The sequence below is a fragment of the Protopterus annectens genome, chromosome 2.part1, assembly GCF_019279795.1.
Source record: "Protopterus annectens isolate FY-2018-M chromosome 2.part1, PAN1.0, whole genome shotgun sequence".
Classification (NCBI taxonomy): Eukaryota; Metazoa; Chordata; order Ceratodontiformes; family Protopteridae; genus Protopterus; species Protopterus annectens.
In genome coordinates, this window is record NC_056729.1 from 1,839,999,817 (window position 1) to 1,840,010,608 (window position 10,792).

Below are 10,792 nucleotides of genomic sequence, written 5' to 3' on the forward strand. Positions count from 1 at the left end.
CCGATTAACAACAAATACCAATACCGTTATCATCAATGACCCTCTTACAAAACGCACTCAGTCATCCTTGTAACAACAAATACCAATACTGTTTGCATCAATAGCCCTCCAGTCATCCTAGTAACAATAAATACCAATACTGTTAGCATCAACGGCACTCATACATAACACACTCAGTCATCCGAGTAACAACAAATACTAATACCATTAGCATCAATGACCCTCTTACAAAAGACACTCAGTCATCCTAGTAACAACAAATACCAATACTGTTAGCATCAATGGCCCTTTAAAAAACACACTCAGTCATACTAGTAACAACAAATACTAATACTGTTAGCATCAACGGCGCTCATACAAAACACACTCAGTCATCCAAGTAACAACAAACACCAATACCATTAGCATCAATGACCCTCTTACAAAACACACTCAGTCATCCTTGTAACAACAAATACCAATACAGTTTGCATCAATGGCCCTCTTACAAAACACCCTCAGTCATCCTAGTAACAACAAATATTAATACTGTTTGCATCAATGACCCTCTTTCAAAAAAAAATCAGTTATCCTAGTAACAACAAAAACCAATACTGTTAGCATCAACGATCCTCTTACAATACACACTCATTCATCCTAGGAGCAACAAACACCAATTATGTTAGCAACACTGACACTCTTACAAAACACACTCAGTCATCCTAGTAACAACAAATACCAATACTATTAGCATCAATGACCCTGTTTCAAAACACTATCAGTCATCCTAGTGACTACAAATATCAATACTGTTAACATCAATGATGCTCTTACAAAACACACTCAGTCATCCTAGTAAAAACAAATACCAATACCATTAGCATCAACGACCCTCTTGCAAAACACACTAATTCATTCTAGTAGCAACAAATACCAAGACCGTTGGCATCAATGACCAACTTACAAAACTCACTGACTCAGTCATCCTAGTAACAACAAAAACAAATACCATTACCATGAATGACCCTCTTACAAAATGCACTCAGTCATCCTAGTGACAACAAATACCAATAGGCATAGCATCAATGACCCAGTTACAAAACACACTAAGTCATCCTAGTGACAACAAATACCAATACTGTTAGCATCAATGCCCCAAATACAAAACACAGTCATCCTAGCAACAAGAAATTCCAGCACTGTTAGCATCAACAACCATCTTACAAAGCACACTCAATCATCCTAGTAACAACAGATACTAATACCGTTAGCATCAACGACCCTCTTACAAAAGACACTCAGTCATTCCAGTAACAAGAAATACCAAGACTGTTAGCATCAACAACCCTCTTACAAAGCACACTCAGTCATCGTAGTAACAACAAATACCAATACTGTTAGCATCAATGATCCTATTACAAAACACAGTCATCCTAGAAAAAACAAATACTAATATTGTTAGCATCAACGACCCTCTTGCAAAACAAACTCAGTTATCCTAGTAACATCAAATACCAATACTGTTAACATTAATGACCCTCTTACAATACACACTCAGTCAACCTGGTAAGAACAAATACCAATACTGTTAGCATCAACAACACTTTTACAAAACACACTCAGTCATCCAAGTAACAACAAAAAACAATACTGTTAGCATCAATAACCCAATTAAAAAACACACTCAGTCATCCTAGTAACAAGAAATATCAATACTTTTAGCATCAAAGACCCTCTTTCAAATCACACTCAGTCAAACTAGTAACAACAAATACCAATATGGATAACATCACCGACCCTCTTACAGAACACATTCAGTCATCCTAGGAACAGCAAACACCAATACTGTTAGCATGACCGATCCTCTTAAAATACACTTTCAGTCGTCCTAGTAGCAACAAATACCAACACTATTAGCAGCAAAGACCCTCTTTCAAAACAGTCTTAGTCATCTTAGTAACAATAAATATAAATACCGTTAGCATCAACAAGCCTCTTACAAAACACAATCAGCCATCCTAGTAACAACAAATACCAATACCATTAGCATCAACTACCCAATTACAAAACACACTTAGTCACCCTAGTAACAACAAATACCAATACCAAGGAAATGTAAATAACCAAACCCCCTCCCAAAAAAAAATACCTTCAATGCAACCTCCCCCCCGACATGAAACTATGCCAAGTTCTACACTAATGCTTTATACAAACACTCATATAACTGCATTGACTCTGCCGTACCTGAAAGGAACAAAACAAGCTCCTCAAGGAAGAGCAAACCTGTCTGATGGACCACTGCTATTAATGAGGTTTAAATTAAGAGCAAGAAATTGCTGTCTACGAGGAAGAGGGAGTGAGCCCTAAACTGGAAACACTTCCTCCTCAGCTTAAAACAAGCAAATAAGATTTCTTGCAATGTCCCCCAAAGTAAACTATGAATCCAAATTAGCTTCCTCAACTAAGGACAATCATAAGGCAATCTTTAGTGACATCCATAATAAAAGGAAAGACCCAGATCTGTGCTGAACTGGTAGTTAATATAGCTAACCTGGAACCAAGGAAATTTAAATAACCGAAAAAAAAAAAAAAAAAAAAAAACAAATACCAATACCGTTAGCATCAACGACCCTCTTACAAAACAGACTCAGTCATCCTAGTAACAACAAATAGCAATATTGTTAGCATCACCGACCCTCTTGCAAAACACACTCAGTCATCCTAGGAACAGCAAAAACCAATACTGTTAGAATCACTGACCCTCCTAAAAAACACTCTCAGTCGTCCTAGTAACAACAAATACCAATACTATTAGCATAAAATATCCTCTTTCATAACAGTCTTAGTCATCTTATTAACAACAAATATAAATACAGTTAGCATCAACAACCCTCTTACAAAACACAATCAGTCATCCTAGTAACAACAAATACCAACACCGTTAGCATCAATGACCCTCTTAAAAAATGCACTCACTCATCCTAGTAGCAACAAATACAAATACTGTTAGCATCAACGACTATCTCACAAAACACACTCAGTCATCCTAGTAACAACAAAAAACAATACTGTTAGCATCAACAACCCAATTACAAAAAAATAACCGTCATCCTAGTAACAACAAATACCAATATTGGTAGAATCAATGACCCTCTTACAAAAAACACTGAATCATACTAGTAACAACAAATACCAATACAGTTAGCATCAAGGACCCTCTTACAAAAGACACTCAGTCATTCTAGTAAAAACAAAAATCAATACTGTTAGCATCAACGACCATCTTGCAAAACACAATAAATCATCATAGTAACAACAAATACCAATACTGCTAGCATAAACGACCCTCTCACAAAACTCAGTCAGTCATCCTAGTAATAACTAATACCGATAATGTTAGCATCAATGACCCTTTTTCAAAACACACTCAGTCATCCTAGTAACAACAAAAAACAATACTGTTAGCATCAACAACCCAATTACAAAACAATAACAGTCATCCTAGTAACAACAAATACCAATATTGGTAGAATCAATGACCCTCTTACAAAAAACACTGAATCATACTAGTAACAACAAATACCAATACAGTTAGCATCAAGGACCCTCTTACAAAAGACACTCAGTCATTCTAGTAAAAACAAAAACCAATACTGTTAGCATCAACGACCATCTTGCAAAACACAATAAATCATCATAGTAACAACAAATACCAATACTGCTAGCATAAACGACCCTCTCACAAAACTCAGTCAGTCATCCTAGTAATAACTAATACCGATAATGTTAGCATCAATGACCCTTTTTCAAAACACACACAGTCATCCTGGTAACAACAAATACCAATACCATTAACATCAATGACAGTTTTAGAAAAGACACTCAGTTATCCTAGTAACAACAAATACCAATACTGTTAGCTTCACCGACCCTCTTACAAAACTCAGTCATCCTAGGAACAACAAACACCAATACTGTTACCATCAACTACCCTCTTACAAAACACACTCAGTCATCCCAGTAACAACAAATACTAATACTGTTAGCATCAATGGCACTCTTGCAAAAAAAAACTCAGTTATCCTAGTAACAACAAATACCAATACTGTTAGCATCAATGATCCTCTTACAATACACACTCAATCATCTTAGGAACAACAAACACCAATACTGTTAGCATCACTGACGCTCTTACAAAACACACTCAGTCATCCTAGTAACAACAAATACCAATACTATTAGCATCAATGAACCTGTTTCAAAACACTATCAGTCATCTGAGTAACTACAAATACCAGTACTGATAGCATCAATGACCCTCTTACAAAACACACTCCTTCATCCCAGTAACAAATAATACAAATACCATCAGCATCAACAACCCTCTTACAAAACACACTCAGTCATCCTAGTAACAACAAATACCAATACCATTAGCATCAACTACCCAATTACAAAACACACTCAGTCATCCTAGTAAAAACAAATATCAATACCGTTAGCATCAATGACCCTCTTGCAAAACACATTCAGTCATCCTAGTAGCAACAAATGCCAAGACCATTGGCATCAATGACCAACTTACAAAACTCGCTCACTCATCCTAGTAACAACAAAAACAAATACCATTAGCATGAACGACCATCTTACAAAATGCACTCAGTCATCCTAGTAATGACAAATACCAATAGGCATAGCATCAATGACCCAGTTACAAAACACACTAAGTCATCCTAGTGACAACAAATACCAATACGGTTAGCATCAATGGCCCAATTACAAAACACATTCAGTTATCCTAGCAACAAGAAACGCCAGTACTGTTAGCATCAACAACCCTCTTACAAAGCACACTCAATCATCCTAGTAACAACAAATACCAATACCGTTAGCATCAACGACCCTCTTACAAAAGACACCCAGTCATCCTAGTAACAACAAATAGCAATACTGTTAGCATCAATGGCGCTCTTACAAAACACACTCAGTCATCCTACTAATAACAAATACCAATACTGTTTGCATCAATGGCCCTCTTACAAAACACACTCAGTCATCGTAGTAACAACAAATACAAATACTGTTAGCATCAATGATCCTCTTACAAAACACAGTCATCCTAGAAAAAACAAATACTAATATTGTTAGCATCAACGACCCTCTTGCAAAACAAACTCAGTTATCCTAGTAACAACAAATACCAATACTGTTAACATTAATGACCCTCTTACAATACACACTCAGTCATCCCGGTAAGAACAAATACCAATACTGTTAGCATCAACAACACTTTTACAAAACACACTCAGTCATCCAAGTAACAACAAAAAACAATACTGTTAGCATCAATAACCCAATTAAAAAACACACTCAGTCATCCTAGTAACAAGAAATATCAATACTTTTAGCATCACTGACCCTCTTACAAAACACACTCCATCATCCTAGTAACAACAAATTCGAATACCATTAGCATCAACAACCCTCTTACAAAACACACTCAGTCAATCTAGCAAAAACAAATACCAATACCATTAGCATCAACTACCCAATTACAAAACACACTCAGTTAACCTAGTAACAACAAATACCAATACTGTTAGCATCAATGACCCTCTGGCAAACCACACTCAGTCATCCTAGTAAAAACAAATCCCAATACTGTTAGCATCAACAACCCTCTTACAAAACACACTCAGTCATCCTAGTACCAACAACAACCTACACCATTAGCATTAACGACCCTCTTACAAAACTCACTCAGTCTTCCTAGTGACAACAAATACCAATACTATTAGCATCAATGGCAGTCTTATAAAAAACACTCAGTCATCCTAGTAACAAATACAAATACTGTTAGCATCAACATCCCTCTTATAAAATACAGTCATTCTAGTAACAACAAATACCAATACTGTTAGCATCAATGACCCTCTTATGAAACACACTCAGTTATCCTAGTAACAAAAATTACCAATACTGTTAGCATGAATGACCCTGTTACAAAATACACTCAGTCATCCTAGTACCAGCAAATACCAATACCGTTAGCATCAATGACCCTCTTACAAAAGACACTCGGTCATTCTAGTAACAACAAATACCAATATTGTTAGCATCAATTACCCTCCTACAAAACACACACAGTCATCCTAGGAACAACAAATCTGAATACTGTTAGCATCAACAACCCAATTACAAAACACACTCAGTCATCCTAGTAACAACAAATATCAATACAGTTAGCATCAACGACCCTCTTACAAAAGACACTCAGTCATTCTAGTAACAACAAATACCAGTACTGTTAACATCAACGACCCTCTTAGAAAACACACTCTATCATCCTAGTAACAACAAATACCAATACTGCTAGGATCAATGACCGTCTTACAAAACACACTCAGTCATCCTAGTAATAAAAAATACCATTACTGTTAGCATCAATGGCCCTCATAAAAAACACTCAGTCATCCTAGTAACAAATACCAATACTGTTAGCATCAACGTCCCTCTTATAAAACAGACTCAGTCATTCTATTAACAACAAATACCAGTACTGGAAGCATCAACTCTGCTCTGAGAAAACACACTCAGTCAACCTAGTAACAACAAATACCAACACTGTAAGCATCAATGACCTTCTTACAAAACACACTCAGTCATCCTAGTAACAACAAATACCAATACTGTTAGCATCAACGACCCTCTTACAAAACAGATCAAGTCATCCTAGTAACAACAAATACCAATACTGTTAGCATCAATGACCGTCTTGAAAAACACACTCAGTCATCCTAGTAACAACAAATACCAACACTGTTAGCATCAATGACCCTCTTAAAAAACACACTCAGTCATCCTAGTAACAACAAACACCAATACTTTTAGCATCAATGACCCTCTTACAAAACACACTCAGTCATCCTAGGAACAACAAATACCAATATTGTTAGCATCAACAACCCTTTAACAAAACACACTCAGTCATCCTAGTAACAACAATTACCAATACTGTTAGCATTAATGACCCTCTCACAAAATACACCAAGTCATTCTATTAACAACAATTACCAATACTGTTAGCATCAATAACCCTCTTACAAAAGACACTTGGTCATTCTAGCAACAACAAACACCAATACTGTTAGCATCAATGACCCTCATACAAAAGACACTCAATCATACTAGAAACAACAAATACCAATACTGTTAACATCAGCGACCGTCTTACAAAACACACTCTATCATCCTAGCAACAACAAATACTATTACTGCTTGCATCAACGACCGTCTTACAAAATGCACTCAGTCATCCTAGTAATAAAAAATACCAATACTCTTAGCATCAATGACCCTCTTATAAAACACACTCAGTCATCCTAGTAAAAACAAATGCCAATACTGTTAGCATCAACGACCCTCTTACAAAACACACTCAGTCATTCTGGTAACAACAAATACCAATATTGTTAGCATCAATGGCCCTCTTATAAAACACACTCAGTCATCCTAGTAACAACAAATACCAACACTGTTAGCGTCAATGACCCTCTTACAAAACACACTCAGTCATCCTAGTAACAACAAATACCAATACTGCTAGCATCAACGACCCTCTTGCAAAACAAACTCAGTCATCCTAGTAACAGCAAATACCAACACTGTTAGCATCAACGGCACTCTTATAAAAAACACTCAGTCATCCTAATAACAAATACGAATACTGTTAGCATCAACGTCCCTCTTATAAAACACAGTCATTCTAGTAACAACAAATACCAATACTTTTAGCATCAACAACCCTCTTACAAAACACACTCAGTCATCCTAGTAACAACAATTACCAATACTGTTAGCATGAATGACCCTGTTACAAAACACACTCAGTCATCCTAGTAACATCATATACCAATACTGTTAGCATCAACGACCCAATTACAAAACACACTCAGTCATCCTAGTAACAACAAATACCAATACAGTTAGCATCAACGACCCTCTTACAAAAGACACTCAGTCATTCTAGTAACAACAAATACCAGTACTGTTACCATCAAAGACCCTCTTACAAAATACACTCAGTCATCCTAGAACAACAAATACCAATACTGTTAACATCAACGACCCTCTTACAAAAAGCACTCTATCATCCTAGTAACAACAAATACCAATACTGCTAGCATCAATGACCCTCTTGCAAAACACATTCAGTCATCCTAGTAACAACAAATACCAATACTGTTAGCATCAACTACCCTCTTACAAATTACACTCAGTCATGCTATTAACAACAAATACCAATACTATTAATATCAATGACCCTGTTATAAAACAACTCAGTCATCCTAGTAACAACAAATACCAATACCATTAGCATCAACGACCCAATTACAAAACACACTCAGTGATACTAGTAATAACAAATACCAATGCCATTAGCATCAACGACCCAATTACAAAACACACTCAGTCATCCTAGTAACATCAAATACCAATACTGTTAGCATCAGAGATCCAATTACAAAACACACTCAGTCATCCTAGTAGCAGCAAAATTACAAAACACACTTAGTCATCCATGTAACAACAAATACCAATACCGTTAGCATCAATGACCCTCTTATAAAACACACTCAATCTTCTTAACCTCAAATCTTGTGTGGTGCTTATTGAGTACTAACCATCTACACAACAGCTAAATCATGACTCTAAAATTTTGTACGTTGAGTCACCTGAAGACATGCTCCCCAAGCTCCAAATCTTCATAATTTTCCACTATTCTTTGCTTCCCACTGCACACTTGTAATTGACAAACCCTCAGTACTGTACATTAGTAATTCATTTCTGTTAAAGAAAGCCCCACACAATTCATAAGATTCCTACGTGCAAATGTTGGAGAGGTCGTGCATCTATAATGTAGAAATGTTGATGTGCACCACCTTTGAGCAATTCATGTAAAAAATAAAGCTTTAGCAGTAGTTGCAGCATGGCCACTATTAAACCTCAATTACCAACAACATTTTTATACTTTTGATTTTCCTATGTAAATTTTCCATGTTTTATTATATGTTTGACTTCTTTATTCAGCTGGTAGCATATAAAATCTTTAAATATATATCTTCTAGAACATGATGTATTTTCCCTTATCAACATTATTATCATTATTTTTATTTCTTTTTTCTGTTTAAATATTTAGGGGTAACCATTGATAAACTGAACTTTGAAACCCATATCAACAATACCATAAAAACTGTCAACAGGAAACTAGGTCCCTCTATAGGATAAAGCCCTTTCTCTCCCCACTAGCTAGAGCCATTGTTGCCTATTCCCAACTTATCTCTACACTTCTCTATGCTTCTTCCATATATACTAACTTGTCAAAAAATAACCTTAACAATCTATCCAATGCTTACAATAGCATTGCCAGATTTGCTACTGCTTCCTCCTTTAGGACCCATCATTGCCATAACCTGAAACAATTAGGCTGGTTAGAGCTTCTGAATCAGATTCACTTTAAACAACTCACCATTGTGCACAAAACCCTTTTCCAACCTACCAATACCCTAATACTTGCTAGTCTCATTACCCAGTATAAGAACCGTTCAACTTTACGCTCATCTAATAAACTACTAGTATCAACATGTAAATCTAATAACATGGCAGGAGATGCTCTGTTTTCAAATGCAGTTGGAAAGTATTGGAACCAACACCCCCATGAACTTACATCACTGTCTTCATTTACACTATTTAAACACAATCTGAAACTCTATCTTAAAACCCATTGGTTATGTCCCTGTACAAATCCAGACTAATCTCATACTATATCCCAAATACCCTCTCTTAAGACCTAATTCCTGCTCTATCTGTGTCTTTTTAGATCAAGGCCTATCCTTGGCAAAAACATATCTTATCCTAATAGAGATAATTTAAAATACCTAGTTAAATTCTTCTGCATATAATTCTAAAGCATCCTACCTCTGGCAGGCAACAAGTATTGTTTAAACTGTGAGCATTGCTGAAGTGTTGAAACTGGAAGTATGTATTTGTTTAACAATTTCTAGCTACTAATGAAGTCTTGTACATAAAGTCTAAAATATCTTATCTAATGCTTGTAACATGTTTTTTGTATAAACTGTGAAGATCCCTGAACTGTTTAAAATTTGTAGTATTTAACTGTATAACAACTAGTGCCTGTATGTTAGTAGTCTAGTAATCTCCTGGAGCTTATCTCCCCGGGACTCTACTGAAAATGGACATAAATCCAGTTAAACTATCCCATTCAACAAATGTAAACTAAATAAATAAAATACATCTATTGTGCATTGTTGTCAATTGCTTGTGGAGCTTTTCTCCCCAGCTGTCCACTGAAAAGGAATATGTGTCCAGTGGACTTTCCTGGTTAACAATAACAAAATAAAAAATAAATTAAAATAAAAAAAATAAAATTTTTATACACTACATTTTCAGTAAGGTTAAGGTATATGTTTGTCAGCAACATAGGCATTGGTTATTCCCTGTGTTCCTGCTAGTACGTCAAATCTTGGAACTCCAAGGAATGAATTAATTAAGGATGCTTCTGTACAGCAGTGCTGGTGTACCAATTCTTAAAATATACTGGGTATTCCAGAATCAAATGTTAATACAGCCCTTTCAAAAAAAATGGGGGTCAGTTATCTTCAAATGGGACTGCACTCAGGCAATCCCTAATCAGGCACAATAGATTAATTTCAGTTGACTAAATACTAGACAGCATGGCTTTGTGTGCAGCAGCATCCCTCAAACAACAACTAAAAGTGTCACAGAACAGAAG